This window comes from Protopterus annectens, chromosome 4.part1 (genome assembly GCF_019279795.1).
Source record: "Protopterus annectens isolate FY-2018-M chromosome 4.part1, PAN1.0, whole genome shotgun sequence".
Classification (NCBI taxonomy): Eukaryota; Metazoa; Chordata; order Ceratodontiformes; family Protopteridae; genus Protopterus; species Protopterus annectens.
Window position 1 is genome coordinate 553,588,461 of NC_056734.1, and position 20,856 is coordinate 553,609,316.

Below are 20,856 nucleotides of genomic sequence, written 5' to 3' on the forward strand. Positions count from 1 at the left end.
AATATATCTTGTAGGAACAGTAATTATTCCTGATCAAGACCTTATAATTTGTTTTCTTTATCTGAAAGTGATTCCCTTTTCTTTTCAGAGGGGAGTTGGAGGCTTCAGGCACCTAGCTAATCTGGAGAGCCTGTGGGGCCCTTAAGTAGGCCTAGAGTCAAGCTGAACCAATCATCGACCTTCTTCTCCGGCTATTAGGTTGGAAGTAGCAGAAGGGGAGACAAGCTTGGATTTCTGAGATTTTGTTCAGGGGACATCTGCCTGGAGGGATTGAGAAGCTGAAATGGGCTGCAGTATCACCATGTCAAAAGTCTCTATGTCCTCATGCACCAATATATGAACCTTCCAGAGTTGTGAAGGCCTGCTGCCTGTGATGTCAGGCCTCAAAGCACCCCTGAATGCTCTGCTAATGCATTGTAAGGCCTACTCTGCTGAGTAATCTGGCTTGCTTATAACACACTTGCCAACTTTAAAGGCTGTTTAAGTAGGCCTGATAATCAGATGATTACATATACTTCTGAATTCATATCCTCTGTGTGTGTGTAGATGCCCCGCCCCCAATATTTAATTATGTAGGTTTGATAATTTACTGCCAGGAAAGTTAAGGTTGCTGAAGCACATACCTTTCTTCTTTCTTTACCAAATCTCTATAACTCATTAATACCTCTAAACTGCTGAATTTCACACCTCTAGAAGCCCACATGCATCCTCATATTTCATAACATTTGGTGAAAAATCAAGTTAAACAGTACTAGCCAAATAAATGTAAATATCATGTGAACAGCACATGCTATGAAAGAGTACTATCATTTAAAAAGTCCACAACAAAGTCAGTGCCTAAGTGTTAAAGACAACTTCATGTCTTGGAAACTGTACAACATAGACAAACCATGTCAGAACTCCATGTTCAGCGGGGCTTGAGCATTCACAGGAATGTATTTGTATAAAATATTAGGAAATTCAGGGAAGAACACTGGCAAGTGAATGGATTGATTCAAATTATTCTCTGTTGCCGCCTTTGGAAGAAAGGCAGGATCTTTGTGGAGAGACAACCTATCTTTATGAAAGACAGAGTACAGAGGTACCAAAGATAGGGCCTGCAGTTCTGACACATGCTTGGTGGAAATAACGGCCATGAAGAATAAAGTTTTCTAAGACAACAACTTAGTCAGCCATAGCAGAAGGCTCAAAAAGAGGTGCAGCAAACACTTGAAACATAAAAGTAAAGTCCCATGATGGAACAGGATCCCAGACCGGAGGACATAAAACACTACTGTTGAAAAAGGCCTTTGAAATTTTAAGAGCTGCAAATGACATATTATCCCTACAAATGTAAAAAAATTCAAAATGGCTGCCAGTTGTACCTTAATAGAAAAATAACTGGATATGGAGTGAAACAAGTCCGCAAGAAAGTTTAGGATCACTTCCAAAGGAGCTGAGAAGGGATCCAAACCATTGGAGTTAGCCCGATAAGTGAAACCTTTCCATTTACTGGCATACATGCTATGTGCAGACATTTTCTGAGAAGATATGACTATAATCCACTCTGTCTGAAAGCTTGGGATCTCTGGCCATCAGGGGAATTGGAGGAAATCATGTGGTTAACCTTGGCATCTGAATATTTGGTGGATCCAAGACTGCCAGATGAGAAATCAAATCCAGATTGGGAATCAGGACCCAAGGAGGGTACCTCAGAAGAGGCCAAAGAAAGGGGAAGCACACAAGGCCAAAACGTAGCTATGAGGATTACAGTCACACTGGAATGGAACCCCGGAGGCAAAGCATACAGAGCAGCATCTCTGGACGAATGTCCTTAAGTAGGAACTAAGGCATAATAGCTGCTTCACCTGGCACTGGATGGGGACACAAACAGGTGCCCCAGCACCAAAAAAATCTGAGCTGCAACTCTTGGATTCAGGGACCACTCATGAGGAAAAAAAATGCTCCTGCTCAGACTCTCTGCCAAAATGTTGGATTTCCTCAGGATGTGCATTGAAATCAGAAAGCATTTAGATGAAATTGTCCATTGCTAGACCCTCATGGCTTTCTGACAAAGGGGATAAGAATGGGTTCCCCTCTGTTTGTTTACATTCCAGATGACAAGCCTTCTTGTTCATTTGAAATGAGATCACATTCTTGGGGGGATTGTCCTGAAAGGAATGTAACACACAGGACCACTGTCATCTCCAAGACGTTGATGTGAAGATTGGCCTTGGTTGTGGACTGGGTCCCCCGGACAGTCCTCCCTTTGAAATGCCCCCACCACCCAAGGAGACAGGAATCCATCATGGCTGTGTTGGGGGGGGGGTCTCCTGGTGGACACCAAGGGAGACTGCAACCACCACCTGATCTAATCTCAACACACCTTAGTCAACATAATGGGTAACTCCATAGTATGCATCAAGTAGGACCATTACATTGCCAGTGTCCAGTACAGAGCCCTCATGTGGTATGAAACTAGTGGAACTAAGCAGATGGTGGCCACCATGTGCCATAAGACTTTGCAAGCAAGGGAAGCCAGAGGTTTTCTGCAAGACAACAAGGAAATGGCTAGACTAGGAAGGGTCAGTACCCTGGAAACCGGAAGTCTTGCAATTTGAGAGACTGTGTTCAAGTGGCCACCTAAGAGCTCTAGCATCTGAATAGGATAGAGAATGGACTTTTGACAGTTGATCATGATCCCAAAAGAAGCTCCTGGCCCTGACCAATGATGCTGTCATGGACTACCATACACTTAGAAACATCGGGGCAGGGGAGGTGGTGAGACTAAAGGGCTGAGCTCTGAACTGATGATGATTGGCTCCAGCTAGAAGTGCAGAAACCTCCTGGAATTCCTCACTATCTTTATATGATGGTAGGCCTCCTTGAGATCAACTGAGCACATCCACTCATCTGTCCTCAAAAGAGACAGAATGGACTGCACCATGACCATCCATAACTGGTCTGTTTGACAAATCAGTTTAACTTGCTCAAATCCAAAACTGGTCTGACGTCCTTGCTTTTCTTTTGTACCAGAAATACTGACTAGACCCTGGACCTGCAATGGTCAGGTGGAACCTCTTGGATCTCTATTTATTAACAGCTTCTGAATTTCAGTGACTGCATTCCTTCCCTAACAGGGTGGCACATCTGGAAGATGTTTGGGATTTATGTTTGGAATTTCTAAAAATAGAACTGTATAACCTCTGGATACAACTCCACACCCATGCGTCTAAGGTGATTGTCTGCCAAGCTTCTAGGTGTAGTGCCAAATGACTCCAGACTACTTTTAGAGCTGGACAATCTGGCAACCCCTCAGGGTTGCTGAAAGGGCCTCCCAGAGAAAGCTCTGTGGATGCACTGGTTCTGCACACCACCCCTGTACACAGGCAGCACCCATTGTGATTATCCCCCTGCTTCAGGGAAAACCTTCAGAAGAAGCTTCCTGAAAAGGCTGTGCTTTCCAGAAAAAGGACATTTTCCCCTTCTGGTTATGAGAGAAGGTCCATTGATGGGTTGAAAAATTCACTCCAATGGCAGACGGCGTCTTTCCACCCTGCTCGCTTCTGGTTAAAGTGTCCTTACCCTTAAGCCCAAAAAGTGAATAACCATCAAAAGGGGCATTAATAAAGGTTACTTTGAAGCAGCTGCCAAAATTACACAGCCTCATACAGACATAGCAACACATGGCAAAGCCAGTTCCAGTGATTCAGAATGTGCTATTAGCCATGTTAGACAGCAGGTGGATGGACACATTGGCAATAGACTGCAAAGTGGACAGCTGCAAATATAATTACACAAATTCAAAGTCTGCTGTGTCTTAACTACCTTTGATGTCTCATTAAGTGAGTGAGACAGTCCAGACGTTTTATTAAGTGAGTGAGATAGTTCAACTATCTCCATGCAAACGTGGTTGAGGAGTAGGAGTTCATGCCTAAACAGTCCAACACCTGAGAATCTCTGCTTGAGGGATAAACAGATGAGATGTCCTTCTTAGTGGCCGCTGCCAACACCACAACAGCATCAATGGCAGGACCCTTACTCCAGTGTTGCCGTTCCTTGGGAGGGGCGAGAATCTTGTCCAAGTTTCTTTGGATTCAGTTCTACAGTATCAGGTTCCTTCCAAGCCCTCTGTGACACCAGGTCAATAAACATGTCTAGAAAGGGATTCACGCAGGATATGGATGGGCCCACCACATCAAAGGCCTCCAGAATTAGAGTCCTCTGGAGATGAGGCTTCAGCGGTCCAATTCCCATGCTGATGGAGCAGCTCCAAAAGATCTCCAAAAGAGGTATCATCATGGGGCATTTATGGAACTCCACCCCTTCACTGATGTCAGTACCTTGGTGAGGGATTTTTCAGGAGAATACAGGGGCTTCTTGAACTGCATCTTGCCCAAGACTTCCCACCCTGGAGAATCTGTAGGAGAAATGGAAGAGGCAGGGGGCAATGAAGATAGGGAAGATTGGGGACCACTGTGGGTAGGCTGCCTGAGAGCAGACTGACGTGTGTCCACAAGCACAGATGTCTAAGAGGGAGGGACACTGGTTGCAGCTGACCACCCCTTCCTCTGATGGGGGACCATCCTCTCTATAATATCAAAGGCAGAGGCTGAAGCTGGCCCTAACTACATCTGGGCTTATAGGAAGGACTGCATCAGATGCTCCAAGTCAGTAAGATCTTAAACTCCTGGCCGATTGGGAACATAAAGCAGACTAAGCCACTGACGGAGGCTTTGAAGGCTCATCCAATAGATGATGGCTCCTAGGACTGGATCAGAACTGATGAAGCCTGGATCACAGGAAGAGACAGGGACAACTCAGTGAAGACTCTGGGGAGTAGAAAGGAAGAAGGGAGAAAAAGTTCTGACCAAGGGAGCTCCCTTTGACAAGAAAGGACTCAGGATACTTAGTGTGGGAGAAGGAGTCATCACCAAAGGCGATCATATCAGAGACATTGGATCCAATGACTTTGCAGAAGCCAGAGGAACCATGGGTCTTGGGAACTTTGGTAGTGGACCAGAAAAGGGAGACAGTAATTTCTGATCCCCTTTCGATGGTTTGGGGTCCTTAGAGCCCACCTTATGACCCCCATCATTCTTGTCATCCATGCTGGAAGAGGAGGAGTTACCAGCCAGTAAGTGACACTTTTGGACCAACTTGGCCCTTCCCTCATTTAAGTGCCAAAACTCTTGCAGGTGAGAAATGGCATTTCAAGCTGAGCAGCTCCAAGACAATACACGCACCTATTGTGCGCATTACAGGACCTTCTGGCCATATGACACACATTTCTTAAACCCCTCTCCATACTTTCTAAGGAAGAAAGAACCTTATACCCAAGAAAGACTATTAGTAGCAATCTGAAAAGCTATAATACTCTAAGAACCAAAAGCACTAACCCACACTAGATGGGAAAACCCACTAACAAGAAAAAAACAAAGCACTCCCTAAACATAACTGTATATCTAACTACCAGAAAAAAATCTACACCAAAAACTAACTACTAACAATACAGACTGGGGTACAGGTAAAGGGAACAAGGCCAAGCTACATTTGTTCACAAAACAAGACCCAAGGTAGCCTTACTTCAGCAAGGGATTTTAAGTAGAGGAGGCGGAGCTTATGGACTGAAGTCTTTAGGCTGTGACCAGTCTTGGATCCAAGTGGGATCAGATTACCCACATGTTGAACCCAGGCAGAAAAGACAACATCGGATTACTGTAGAACTTCATAATTACAGGCAAACAGCAGTATCTCCAGTAAAGTGTACTATACATGAAATCAAGAATAATCATGTATTTTTCTGTTTCCTACCATATTTCACACCATGACCTCAACAGCATGTATTTATGTCAATTATGAAAATATAAATAACTGACAGTGAGTAATGCTGTCTGCAGACATCCTAGATTACCAATCATAGTGCAATTTTTTTACATACATTTGTCCTTTCCTGCACTACTTATTAATTGGCAAGTCACTTAGTTAAGGAAGTCAGCCTCCCCAAAATTCCTAGGGCTTCATAAGGACTTGTGTGTTAAATTGAAGTACAAAATAAAGACTCTACAGACTTGAATAAGAGAAGACTCTGCTGATCTTATTGTTAGGCAAGGTACTCAAGCCTTGGAGCCACATTTGATCCTATACAGGCTCCTACAAATACTTGTGAAGTTATTGTCCAAAATGATTTGTGTAATTACATTTGCAGCATTCTTCCACTGGGTAAAATCTGTCTGGCTTTTTAGATGCTGATAACCTGGCTGTAAGTCAGCTGACAAAAAACATACTCTAAAACTTGCATAAGTTACAGCATGCACAGCAGTGGACATTTGTTCATCAATTCCTGGAGGTTTAAGAATCTTTTAGAAATAAACAAATAAAATAAGACACCGGGACCCCCATCAGAACCCAAGCTGAAGTGCTCTTTTAAATGGAAACATTTCAAGGATTACAGCACAATGAGGCTGTTTTCTCATGGTCTGTACTGCAGCCCAGGGGTGAAAAGATCCAGGAGGAGTGCACCAGGTCTTCCACATCCAGTAAAGAATGCAAGGAGTCAGACAGAGAAGGTACCCCCCCCCCATCATATGCTGGGTCCTTTAAGGAGTACTTCACACCATGCTGAAGCACACTCTTCAAAGGAACTGCTGCTCTTACATTCAAGCCATGCATAAACTAACATCCCATGCTAGGATGAAGAGCAACTCCATACAGGGGATGTCTGAAGGCTGTGGAAATCAGAAGGTAGATGTCTGCCTGAGGTCAAGTCCCAACATACAAAAATGACACTGCAGTAGTAACTCTGGTGATAAACACATTACTTATTTATGTACGCATGTATGTATGTATGTATGTATGTACGGATTTATGGCGTGAGTAAAAAGGGGAGAGTAAGCTGGGGACACTAATTAGTAAGCAAGCACAAGAGCAGTTAAACAACAAACAGGAAGTAATGTGAGCTGCAGTGCAGAGGTGCTGAAGCAGTGAACTCTCAAGAGACATCTTGGATGAGATGAAGCATCGCACAAAGTCTGTGATAAAAATGCTCAATCGTGAGGATTAGCCGGACCACAGTGAACTCTGGGAAGATGTGGGCGGTGGACACAAAAGTACATTTATTTTATTTTACATTTTATTTTATTTTACATTTGTTGACCGGGCTAGTCCAACTGGATACATGTCCATTTTCAGTAGAGGCCCGGGGAGATAAGCTCCACATTAAGCTAATAAAACAGGACAGCAAAAACTCAAAAAATATTTCAGTACATTATTCATGAAGATTTTCATCAAAGAACTTAATTTTACAGGAAGTGAGTAGAGTTTAACAAAGCAATACAGTACTATTTACATGGTAAAGGGTTTGACATTCAACATAAAGTATGTTAGGAAGGAAAGTACAGATTGAAATGAAGTATTCAGGTTGTCTTAAAAATATAACTCCAAAAACAAGAGAGTTTTGATATATACACTTAAATATTACACTCATAGTAAAAAGATAGTTGGTCTATATACAAGGTGGAAGACTTGTGCTCACAGCAGAATGAATGTTACAAAGAACATACTCCGTGATAGTTCCCTGGGAGTTGGAGACTAAAATGGGAGTAAGGGAAGGATTACTAATCCCATATTATGGGTTTTGGGCGAGAGGTATACAATAATGTTGTACTGGGGAGTGTTAGGGTTAGTACATGAGCATAGCCATTGTTTTTTAGCAGGATTTTTAGTTGCTTTTTGAAGAGTGGTAATGATGACAGAGATGCAAGTTTGCTGGGAAGCCTATTCCAAGTCTTCCCCACAGAATTTGAGAAAAGAGAAACACCTGCTTTGTTGCAGGATTTGTGGATGGTAACCAGTAATTTATTTGCTGAGCGAAGGGTAATAAGATTTATGTAAGGGAAGATGAGGCTGGGAATAGGAGTATTACTAGGATGGTACAAAATCTTATGGCTGATGGTGAGTTGTTGAAATTCTAGCAGGTTTTGCAGTTCTAGCCATCCTAGATGTTTGAGATTTAGACAATGGTGAGTTCTAAATGGGGAGCCAGCAGCAAATCTGGCAATATTGTTATAAGAAGTTGTCAGCTTATTAAAGTTGCTTTTGGAAAGATTAGTATAAATGGGGGAGGCATAGAGGAGGGTAGAGATCAGATGGGTATGGGCAATGGTAGTTCTGGCTTCAGGGGTGAGGAAAGGTTTTATCCTATACAAGGAACCAAGTTTTCTGTTTACTGTATGCTGTTTACATACTTCTAAACATATAAGTGTAGAATTTGTCTTAAACATTCTGGTATATATAGTTGTGGTCCTGAATGCCTCCTCATATCGGGCTACTTTCCCCATTTCTAAGGAGAAATTGCAGCTTATATAAATGAGTTCATAATTTATTTTCTTAACGTATCTATATCCTTCTTTCTCTAGTGTAATGGCAGGGAGAAACATGAAGCACAACCTAAGGTCACTGACGAAGCTGCACAAGGCAAGATGCATGGTGCCAGTGAACATGTACCTACTAGAGGAAGCAGTGTATATGTAACTTAACGAAATGGAGACATGCACCACTGAATATGTACCTACTACAGGAAGCAATGTCTGTGTAACTTAACAAAATGGAGACGTACCATTGAACACGCACCTACTAGAGGAAGCAGTATATGTGTAACTTAACGGAATGGAAACATACACCACTGAACATGGACCTACTAGAGGAAGCAGTGTATATGTAACTTAAGGAAACAGAAACATGTCAGACTAGCAGCGAGTGCAACTCCAATCTCAAAAGATATTTTGCACCTACAGAATGGGTGATAATGGGATGTCCACATCATACGATGCACACAATGGCTAGAAAACTGCTGCAACATCAGACTTCACTTGTGCACTCCTTTTATCTACTTGTAATGGTTTCCAAAGTGATACATTTTCTGCACCTTCACTCTGCTAATTTAAAAGATTACAGAAGTTCTGTAATCTTTTAAAACACTGAGAAATGAATGAATGTGTCTTTGGGCTGAGCATCAAATGAAGTAAACAGACAATTTTAAAACTATAGTCCACAGCCATTTACCCATGTGTTTCTTTTCTGGGGGTTGGGGGTGAAGCCTGCACAAACCTCCAAAATTCAAGCAAATATAAAGCTCCTACAATTTAAAAAAAAATTATATTAGATCACCTGCAGTCTCAGTTCAGTAAAATTTGACTAATCCAGTATGCTGTTGAATTACTTACTAAGAGACAAAACCTTGTTATGGACCCAAAGCGAATTGGTAAACTCACTGCAAATGATGCTACTTACACCAAGGTTTAGTGATTTCAAGAATAACTACATTAGTTAGAAAATGCAACTCTCTGCATATGGCTCTTTGTTCGGTTTGCAGACCTCAACTGATGAGGATTGACAAAGGTTGTGTCAACTAAAAGACGAAGTCCTTGAAAATGTACAGTGCAAGACTGTGGGAATAATTAAAATATGGCAGCTTAAAGCCAGTACAGAAATATATAACATATCAGTTTGACTACAAATGGGGCAAGTACAGAAATGGAAATGGTGATGCAACAACAATAAATGAGGACGGGGGTTGGAGACATTACAACGTATGACACTACAATAAAAGCTTGAAGCTGATCTTTATGCACATTTGGTAAATTCCCATCTGTAAATCTTTGTGCATTTTCAAAACCCTCACAATCAGGGGCAACTAAAAATGACAACAGTCATTCAATGTGTTCAGGAAACAGCAAAAAATGTTACTTAATCTGCACTTGGAAATATCAACAGAGCCAAGTAAAGGTTAGTGTTTATAAGCATGGAGAAAGAACCAGAGGGTAGAAATAACAGAAACGATTCGTGTCCGTTAAGGTAATCCACAGGGTTTGTGCTTAAAAAAAGAAAGCAGTATGAGAAGAGGGTTCAATCTCAAGTTAAAAGGTAGACGAGCTCAAGTGAGATACAAGGAAGAAATATTTCATAGATATGGTGGTGAATGACTACAGCAGCCTGAGAGTATAGTATCAAAAGCAATAGTGGAATTCAAGAACGCAAGGGAAAGACAATTAAATCAGGATAACAAAATATGCAACTTACCTACTAGGTATGGAAATGGGCAGACAAAGTGAACAAAGGTGTCCTTTTCTTCCTTCACGTTCTATGTTTCTGCATTACATTACTGCAAAAGAAAAGAGGCATTAAGAAAGGACATCAAACAAATCATTACAAGTGAGACTACTACTATACTGTGATCATTCTTAGATAAGACTGGTGTGCATCTCAACTAGCCATATGCCAAGCATGCTTACTGAGGTATTTTTAGCACTGCTGGGGGAAAAACATGACAGAAAGATAATGCTCCGCAAAGCAACTGTAAAAGTTCATTGTTCCGCAAAAATCAACCTGCCACAATTCCTAGTAGTACACTGCTATCATCTCGCAATGTGCCACAGAAACCAGATGGTGTGTTACTGTCTGTGAACATAAGAATGAGGAAAATTTGGAGAGATTCTGCAGTGAGAAGTAATTAACATTTCCAGCAAATCTTTTAAAACTTAGTATTTATAGCAGTACTGCTACCTGCAAAAGTTAAGAAATACAGCTGTGAAATTACACCACCCACATCATCTCTAATACACTGCTGTACACAAACGAAGTAGTCACACGTTCTTTTTTAGCATGCAATACACATTTTTAATTAAAAATGAAAGAATATACAAGCTCCTTGGCATAAAGGGATTAAGCCCTGAATGAGCCAGCTGACTTCGGTAGTTGAAGAGCTGGTGAATGGAAGTCAAATTTAGCTGTCAAAAACACCTGCTTAGCTGTCATGGGAGAGTTGTGGTCTGACCTCTGCTTCACTAACCCCTAGCAGAGACAGAGGGATAATATTGCAGTATACAGAGTCATACATAGCCTGACTTTATATCGGAGATAGCAACCAGTTTGTTGCCAGAACTAAGCACACATGGAAGTACACATAGTACAAAGGATGGTAACATGTCCCCGATTTGGTGGCATGCACACTAAGGGTCACATAGGGGCAGGGCTATTAGATTTTCTATAGTTGCCAGGATGACAGTTCCTACATCTGTCAACTCTACCTTCCCACACTTATCACAAGCTACAGGGGCATCAGAAAGGTAAATCTTCATTGAAGAGCACTGGCCCCTTCTCCACAGGATAAGAGCAGGGTACAATGATCACTGCTTTTAAGGACCAGTGATCTGCTGTGGCGACCACTAACGGGAAAAGCCAAAAGACACTGCTATAGATCGAATGGAGAGATATATATCCACCCTCCACTCCTTTCTCCCTCAGTTTCCTTCCTCTCACAATTCACTGCAGACTTACTCTACCTCTCGATTGTCTTCCTCACATTCTTCCCTCCTTTTAGTTTACTCCGCCTGCCGTTAGCCCTCACGGGCTCCTCCCGCCCCTACCCTACCTCTTTTCCCCACCAAAATAAGTTCTCCCATATTTAAGCACACCCTATCCACCATACTCCCTTTCTATTTTAATTCTTCCCTACCTATTAACTCTTTCCCATCATGCTCTCTAAAACACCCTGACCCTACCTCTTTTACATATTATTCTACCTTCTATATACTATTCTTTTCTACCCACTTTCCTAGCCCACACCTTCCATCCTATTCCAACCTTTTCACATAACTTCTTCCCACAACTCAACCTTTCTACCTTCATCTTTCTTATCTTCTTCCTTTCTTACCTTTCACTACACCCACAACTCTTTCACATAAAGTTTCCAATACAATTTCCAGTCTCTTCCTCCACAATCACCTCCAAAGCCCCTTCACTAACCTTTCTCACACAATCTCATCTCCCTTTGCTAGTTACTCAATAAACAACTCCATATTAACAAAGATTAGCATTCTATCTCTGCTAGACACTCTCACCTATCCAGGCCCCACCACTAATTCCACATTAAACACATCTCTACTCCTCTCCACTCCCAGCAACACCCCCAAATCACCCTCCCTACTCTCAACATCCGAACACACATCTCCCACATCCTATAACCACTATAGAAACCTGGCCCAAACCTTCATAAAGACTCTGAAATGCTTCCTTAAGCATACTCCATCATAAGAAAGACAACTTCATGCTTGTTAAAGAACAAACCTGACCTCCCAACTACTTCCTCAAACCTGGCTAACCCATAAAACAAAGACTATGACCTCTATCCTCAACAAGAACTAGCATCTCAAGACACTACAAATCAATAAGCAAAGGTTTAACAACAGCCTCCTCCTCCCAGTCCCCCCAGGTGATAACATCCCCACACTAACCTATCCTTCAGCATAAACCACCAACATTAGTACCACACTTTCGATCAAAGGAGATGTATATATCCACTACGTATCCCTTATCCAATATCCTCAGCAAAACCATAACATCAACCTCTACAATTCTCACAACTGATCACTTCCTATTAACACCTCTGCCAAAAATCCCTCCAATGGGGGAGTATATCTCTTCTCTTCTCGCCACTACTCCTCCCAACTATTTCACTTGGATTGAAAATTTCACTCTTTCCCCCACTATTTTGCACTACATACCCACCTTTTACCCAATCATCTCCCACTATCCTCCTGACCCCACCCCCACAACCACATTACCTTCCCCACCACCACTACATCAACCCACAACCTTTTATAAGCTCATATCCGTGACCAAACCCAGCTTGTTCCAAAACACTACCCCTAGACAATGCTGTCTCAAACTTGAAACTCAAACAATTAAAATTACTCAACTCCCAAGCTCCCTTTTACTTTAACTAATTTGTAAAACTTCAATACCCCCAATGGTTTTTAAAAAGTCAGCCTTTAAACCTCCACAGAGAGACAAAAAGAATCCCAACAAGATACCAAAACACAAGACAGCACCACCCTTACATGATATAAAATGCCCAAATAAAGTAAAAAACTCTACTTTTGAATAGTCAAAAAATTACTTGACTATAAATAAAACCATAATCTTCTCAAAAAACCCATTCTGATAGGAACTCAAAACTCATAAAAACTACTCCCAAAATAGATACCTCTTCCAACCCTTCAAATCCTCCTACTCTTTCCTTAGCCACCCAATTTCCCACCTCTTTTCATTGAAATGATTTCCAAATTTTGATTTCATGACCCAATTGTCTGTTTCTTTGCTATCCCTATTTCCACCCACCCCCCTCTCTCCTCTTCCCTCCCCTGCCCCACTCTCTCCTTCCATACCCTACTCCCTCTTCTAATGCTACTCTACTCCCACCATCTACACCACTACCCCCTCATCCCTCCCACCTGCACCCTCCCCTTCTCACTAAATCCCCTCTGGCTCTCTACTCCTACCTCTATCTACTATAATTACTACCATAAAAATTGAAACCCTGACCAATGCTCCTGACAATATCCCTAGCTTATTCTCTCTTGCCTACCCTGAATAGCAACCTACCTACCCTCTCTACCTAAATGTACAATAATTAATACAAATCCTACAACAAGCCTTTATTATACCTCTACAAGTTATACCTTAATAATAACACAACAACAACATGCAACATTAATAATACTGTCCCCATGGCCTGTCCCCTAGATTCCAACTCCCAGAAAAATGTAAAAATCGTCCTCCTAGACCTCCATCTCCTAACTCCCACACAGCACATCTTATAACTCCCACATGCGTGCACTAGACCACAGCACCTCTCCTGCCCTCCTCTCCTTCCTTGAAATGTAAATAAAACCCGTGACTCTGGACAATTGTTTCCAATAAATAAATAAATAAATAATGGTTGGCAGGCAGAGAATGACTTAGAAAAACATAAAATGCAGTATGTCTTGGATACAGGACAGAGGAGACAAACATATTTACAATTTAGAGACAAAATGAGTAAATAAAGGCCCATGCTACCGGAAAAAAACAGAACTTTAAATACAAATCGAAAGGGATAAACAGTAAGACTGCATCAAAATGGATAAAAAGGCTACACAACACTAAAAAGTAAATCATCTGTCATACTTCATATGACCTTTGTAAACAAGCCGATTAAACAGACTATTAAAACTGGTAGACTTTTCCAGTACTGGATAGATGGATAAATCATGCAGACATAGCCAGACAAATCCTAGAGAGTCAAAAGTTCCAAATACTATTGACAACAGAAATACAACAATGTTCTCCCAGCTGCAAATATACAATTTGCAGCCAGGATAGAAGTAAATGAAATGAAAGCTCTAGCATATGTGTCAAAAACAATGCAGTTAGGGAAAAGCTGTTATAAACTACAGTTCTATCAGTGAGCTGCCTTTGAGGCCATCAGTCTGTTTACATTTTCATCTGGCAAACCCATTTTTACATTTTGGCAAGTCATGGGAATAAAAAAAATCTCCAGGGAAAGGGAAAACAAGCTAATAGCAAGAGGATAATGGCAAAAGTCAACAAGAAGAAATGATGAAAAAATATTCCCCTACATCAAGAAAAAAAACGGATGGAAATCACAAAGGAATTTAGAATACATGCATGATGAACATGACATTTGTGGTCAAAAGTGCTTTCATCCTCATCAAAAATACACTCAGTGCAATACTTTGTTACTTTTTTTTTTTGAGGGCTAAAGTTCCTGTACTCCATAAGAGTGAACCTCCCTTCAAGCATGCATGCTACATACAGAATCTGTACTTGGGGTACTGGGGAATACACCTCTGCAGTCATTACTTAAAAGATGTGAACAAATTTCACTTGGCATAAATACCACTTCAGGTGTCCCCTGATAAAAGCCACTAAGCTAGTGGGACTAATCCGATTAACAAAAGATGGATAGACAGACAAAACCCATCTTTTTACTGCAGATGTTTAAAAACCACAAGCACGCCATGTGTCCTTCAACCACTGCAGCAGCATTTATTTGTATTCAGCCCTAAGTATAATTGATGCAATTCTCACATACAGTGCACCATTACATTTACACTGAGACACTTCCATATTCATAATGTAGCTTACGTTAATACACACTAAAATTTATAACTAAGCAGTCAGTGTACTTATGTTTTATTCCAAGTTTCATTTCACTTGTCCATAACTCTATTACAAATTCAGTATTTGTTCTTTTTTGCAAGTTTCTCAAATATCACCCCAAATCTCTTACTTTACTCACTGACACAAAGCTTGAAGTCAATGTACCAAGAACTGTGGTTGCCTTAGTTTTCCATCCCCTTTTTGTAACATTGCTTTCACAAACTACTTACACAAGAAAAAATCATGTGACCAGGTAGTTTTCCATTCCCTCAATGAATGCCATCACAGCTCCATGCATTTATTAAAAAATCTACTTTCTCAGTTTCCTTCCAGCCCCACCTTTTAGTGCTTCCCTATCTTCTTGGACAGTTTCCACTTCCTAATTCACAATTCGCTACCCTTCTGTACATTGCTTTTCAGATCCACGGCCCCAGCACCTTTCGAAGATTTTACCACTGCTAAGTCAGTTTTCTCCATCTGCTCCTACTTGCTTGTGATAGATTCTGTTGCCACTATTACCAGCTATGCCAGCACCACGTTTACATACTTGGCTTTTGGAATTCTGGCCCAATTTACTAAAAAATCGCTATCAGTTATGTTTCCCTTCCTGTTACTTTCTAATGTCAGCTTTAAAGGACTGTAATCCCCCACATTACCAAAAATGTTCTCAAGTGCCTTTTTCTCCCTGCTCCAATCTCTCATTTCTTTACTGAAGAAACACAACTGGGCACGAAGACCCACTTTCAGTGAAGGACAAGGGAGAAAAGCTCCAGCATTAACGGTGACAACATAACTATACCGTTTAACTAATACAGATATATAATGACAGCACTTAGATTACAGAAGCATTCACTGTAAAAGAGAAGTTAAAATCACAGAGACAAACATACATTGGAGAAGGTGCTTAACAATAATTAAATCCACCCGTTGTGGTAAGAACCAGAGTCACAGATCCACACTAATAGCAAACAAAGTTTAATAAGTTATGCACTTTTGTTTCCACTTTAAAGGAACTTCGTCAGCCTGATGACTTTAATTTGCATCTATTTTTGCATAATATACTCAGATCCCCTTGCAATGTTAGTAAGTATCCATATTTACTGCATGTCCCATAATTTCCTTCCCTAAATTATACTCTAAGTACGTCTTGCGTTTGCATCATATACAAACTTTCCCACAGCACGTCACTTCATTATGCTTAATGTATTACACTCCCGTGTAACTGTGGAACAGTGCAAACTATAGTTTGAATACTGGCGGCACACCATGATGTTTGTGTGGTTCACATTATTAATCACACCTACCTGCAGCACATTCAGGGTTTATGTTAATTGCGTTATAGTCACCCTTGACTGTAGAGCTGCATTGTTACACTGTTGTACTTTATCACTGTATAAATGTGCACTTAACTTAGCTGCTCATGATTAAATGTAGCAGTACCACAATTTCAGACATGTTGTGCAGTTGTGCTATGTGACTCTTGTGTAACTACTGTGCTTATTCACAATAATTTCACCCATGTCTACATTTAGCAAAACTAAACTGCTCATTTACACAAAAGGGCAGTTTTGTTCACTCAATGACTTCAAAGGTGGCAGTACAGGTTCCTGTTTATTACACTAAACAGAATGCCTGGGATAAATAAATAACACACAAAAAGGTGTATTTTTTTTGTTGGTATTTGTTTTTACAGCAGAGTTTTAGGGGTGACAGTGAGAGTGAGAGTCATGACTTTCATTATACAAACCCATTTTATACCATGAAAAGAGCTGTTAACATGGTAGGACTCCAATGAGCATTTTACCAATTTTTCAGCAGTAGCAACTCCTCCTAAACTGAGGCCAGATGCACACCACAGTATTACAGTACAAAGGATGAGTGTTAATCCTTCTGGGTGAATGACCTGTCTCCTCCTTCAAGGCCAAAGTACTTTCTGGAAAGTACAGTTGTGTACACTTACCATAAATATAGATGTTCGAGTGCATTCACTGTTGCAGTCATCATATTTGGGTTCTCTGCTTGCAGTAGCCCTCAGTCGGCCTGATTATGAAAGTCTTGGGTCCTGCAGCGGTTGCTGTCGCAATTTCCATGACGTCAGGGGTATAAAGCATGCAGCCGACGCCATTACATCAGTTTTTCTTGCCCCAGATGTCAGGTGCCCCCCTAATGGGAAGCAATTATATATATATATATATATATATATATATATATATATATACATATATACATACAAGGTTACACCTCCAACAAAAAAGCAAATACATCAAAAAGCTTTTAAGCATAGTAAAGGAGAGTAAAGGTATAGCCAAAAGAAGTTAGGGGGCTGGAGAGAGGGTAACCAGGACTGCAACAGTGAATACACTCTAACATCTACATTTATGGTAAGTGTACACAATTGTACTATGTTCTTCGTGTTTCACTGTTGCAGCCATCACAACTGGGTAGATTCCTAAAGCGAAGGATGGGAGGAGGTATTTAGATAGCATTAGGACCAGCTATAAAGCCCTGCAAGACTGCAGCAGCAAAGTTAGCTCTGGATTTTGAGAACATTTGTAAATGGTAATGCTTGGTGAAAGTATGTACAGAACTCCAGATAGCAGCTTCTAGGATGTCCCTGGTAGGTACACCTCTGAGAAAGGCTGTAGAGGTAGATGCAGCCCTGGTTGAATGGGGTCTAATCCCCTGTGGGATAGGTTTTTCCATGGTGCTTATAGCAGAAATTAATGCAATGGCCTATCTATTTAGAAATTATTTGCTTTGAAATAGCCTACCATTAGGTAGCAGGCTGGCCAGGGTCAGGGTTTGAAGCTGAGGGTGCAGAATCTAGCTCTCCTGCTGTGACAGCAGGGTAGGGGTGAGGGGCCTGAGCCAGGTGCCAGCAGTGACAGACAAGAGGTGGGGGGGTTAGTGTGGTGGGCGTGGCCATTTCCATGCAATCTGTATCATTCCTCCTTTTGTCCTGTTGTTCTTTAGTTTAGTACTGGAGAGGAGAGGGCAGAGGAGGAAGGCATAAACTAGCATCTTGAATTTTGGAATGTCCAGAAAGGTGTTTAATATAGAAAGGTCCAGGATAAGACGCCAAGAATTGTCTTTTCTGGGTACCAGGAAAAGCCTTGAGTAGAAACCTTGTCCCTTTTCCTCTTCTGGTACAGTTTGAATAGCCTTTATGCATAAGAGAGAGAGTACTTGCTTTTGAGCCTCTGCCCATTGATTTGGGGGTAGATCTGGCCAACCGTTTGGGGTTGGTAACATGTGGAAGTGAAATTTGTATCCTTGGAAAACTACATTTAAAACCCATTTGTCCTGGGTAATGACTTCCCAGTTTTTTGCCTGCAGAGCAATCTTTCCCCCTAAAGGAGCAGTCAGCTGAGAAGTGCTTGGAAGTTTTAAAGTTAAGTCATTGTGACAGTTTACCATAGTGGGGGGTCTTACTACTCCCTAATTTGGAAGTGGGAGCCCCTCACTGCTTAGTCTTGTGCGTACCCTGGGATTGAAGCCTAGGTGTTCTGCTGGTTCTGGGTTTGGACTGAGAAGGCCTGGAAGAGGCAGGAAAAGACCAATTCTTAGAGGGTCAATGCCTACTAAATCTTGGAGGTTGTACTTGTAGGAAATCTTTAACAGTTTGCATAGATTTAGCTTTTTACTCCATCCTTTTAAGAACTTCTTCAGCTTTGTTGCCAAACAGGCAGTCCTGATTTAAGGGAGCATCCAGCAATTTAGCTTTAACATGATCTGGCAAGGATTGCTCCTTAAGCCAAGCATGCCTTCTAAGTACAGACTCCGTGACAGCAGCCCTGCAAGATGCCTCTAGTGAATCAAAACCACATTGCAAAGTATGCTTTCCAACCTGTTCAGCAGAATGAATTAAATCCTGCAAATCTTTATTTTCAGCACAGTCAGGAATCAACATCATTTTCTGTTTAAGCAATCCAATGATATGCTGCTGATACTTTAACATATGAAACTGGCAGTTTAAGGCCCTAATGGCCAAAGTTGCAGAAGTGCATACTTTCTTACCCCATCTACCCAGTGCCCTGGAGTCTCTATCAGAGGGGGTAGGACTTTTGGCAGTAGTAGCCTTGATGGCCTTGGGTCCCTGTGAAATGGTCTCAGGATCTGCAGTAGGATTTTTAAAAAGGAATTTGTGAGAGTCAGGAACCCTGTAATATCTATCAAGTTTTCCTGGAGCAGGAGGTAAAGAGTCTGGGGCCAAGCTAGATTCAGAAAAGGCATCATAAACAATTTCTAGTACAGGAGGGATAGCTAAAGGTCTGTGCTGGGGCAGGAGTAAGAAATCCCTAAGCCTCTTTTTAGAATCAGAGTAATCCTGGCTTTTCCAGTGAAAGTGCTCCCTAAGAGTATGCAGGGTTTCACCAAGAGAGAAATCCTCTGGGGGGGGGGGGAGCAGAGGGAATAGAGTCCTCTGCATCAGAATCCTCATAGGTAGATAAGGGTAAATCCTGATCATCAGAGGAAACAGAAATTTCAGAATCCTGGTCAGAAGTATCATAAGCAAATTCAGTCCTAGGTCTCAGAGGGAGAAGGTTGGTTTTCCCTGATTAAAGTAATAAGGTCTTCAGCCATTCTTATCTGTTTTTTAGGCACAGAGGTCTGACCATGCAGTCTGGACATCGGTTTTCTAGGCATAGTTTGAGTTTTGGGCCTAGAAGAAGAAGACAGCATCTGTTTAATATGCAAGTCAGTAGGCCTGAATACACCCTCAGAAGCCAGTACCTGCACAGCGGCTCCAGACCCATCCAAGCTAGAGACATTTGCAGGTTCCACAGTTGAAGCATCTCGCAGCATACTGGACTCTGAATGGGTCTCAGTAGAGGCCTGCAAATCTGAAGTAGTGGGTCAGGGGCTGCGAAAGCACCTCACTGAGTACTGGCGAATGGCTTAGGAGAAGCGTTGTCAGCAGCTTTGGACCTAGGCGGCCTGTGTCTGTCTTTATCTTTACATTTTTTCGGAATGTCGGTAGTCAGATGGCTTACCGAAGACATATCTGGATAATTGAACCAAGTACCAAAATATTTAGAAGCTTAAATATACTGACAACGAATAGTTTGTTGCTTAAATAAAGCACAAAACTGACAGCGAGGTACGTCGTGGTCAGGGCCTAGACAAGGAATACAGTACGAATGAAAATCTTTGTGAGGTATTTGCTTTCCACAAGAAATACAATTATTGACTTTTACTGACATCGGTTTAGAGCAAGAAAAAAAGTTTCCACAATGGGGTACTTAGCTTTAGTTGAAGACTTCGGTTCTGAAACTCGAAAACAAAACTTTCAGGAGTCGGCCGGCACTTGCGAACTGCTTCTGCTTTGGGCACCGTATGGCAAGAAAGACTAATGTAATGGCGTCGGCTGCATGCTTTATACCCCTGACTACCTGACATCACAGAAGATGAGACAGCAACCGATGCAGGACTCAAGACTTTGATAATCAGGCCGACTGAGGGCTACTGCAAGCAGATAACCCAAATGTGATGACTGCAACAGTGAAACACAAAGAACATCGAGGAGGTACTAACCATACTTCTCAGATACTCAGTAAATGTTCCTCCCACACACTGAATCATCATTAACCACAGTTGTTTATCTATAACTAGGTTCTGCCATGCTACACAAAATGTAGGGCAACATGATGACCTGCCAATACACAAATCACACAACTTCATCCCAGTAACTACTACCGTAATCCATCCAACTCATCTCTTCTCATCATTTCCCTCCATTGGCATATTCTTTGATATAATCCCTATTATAACTACACATCATCATCCTGGTAACAAAATAAAAAAACAATAAAAAAAACCTAGAAAACATTAAAAGCTATAAAAATGCACACAAACATCTCTTTACTGAACTTA

At 41.5% G+C, this 20,856-nt stretch overlaps 1 protein-coding gene across 1 annotated transcript in view; it reads right to left on the bottom strand.

Moving 5' to 3' along the window:
• Positions 1 to 20,856, bottom strand: part of LOC122801251 (beta-galactoside alpha-2,6-sialyltransferase 1-like) — a 1,163,740-nt gene that overhangs the window by 570,398 nt on the left and 572,486 nt on the right. Inside the window, exon 3 of the mRNA XM_044070803.1 lies at positions 10,060 to 10,141. The gene's annotated coding sequence lies outside the window, so the exon portion shown is untranslated. The remainder of the gene's footprint in view (positions 1 to 10,059; positions 10,142 to 20,856) is intronic.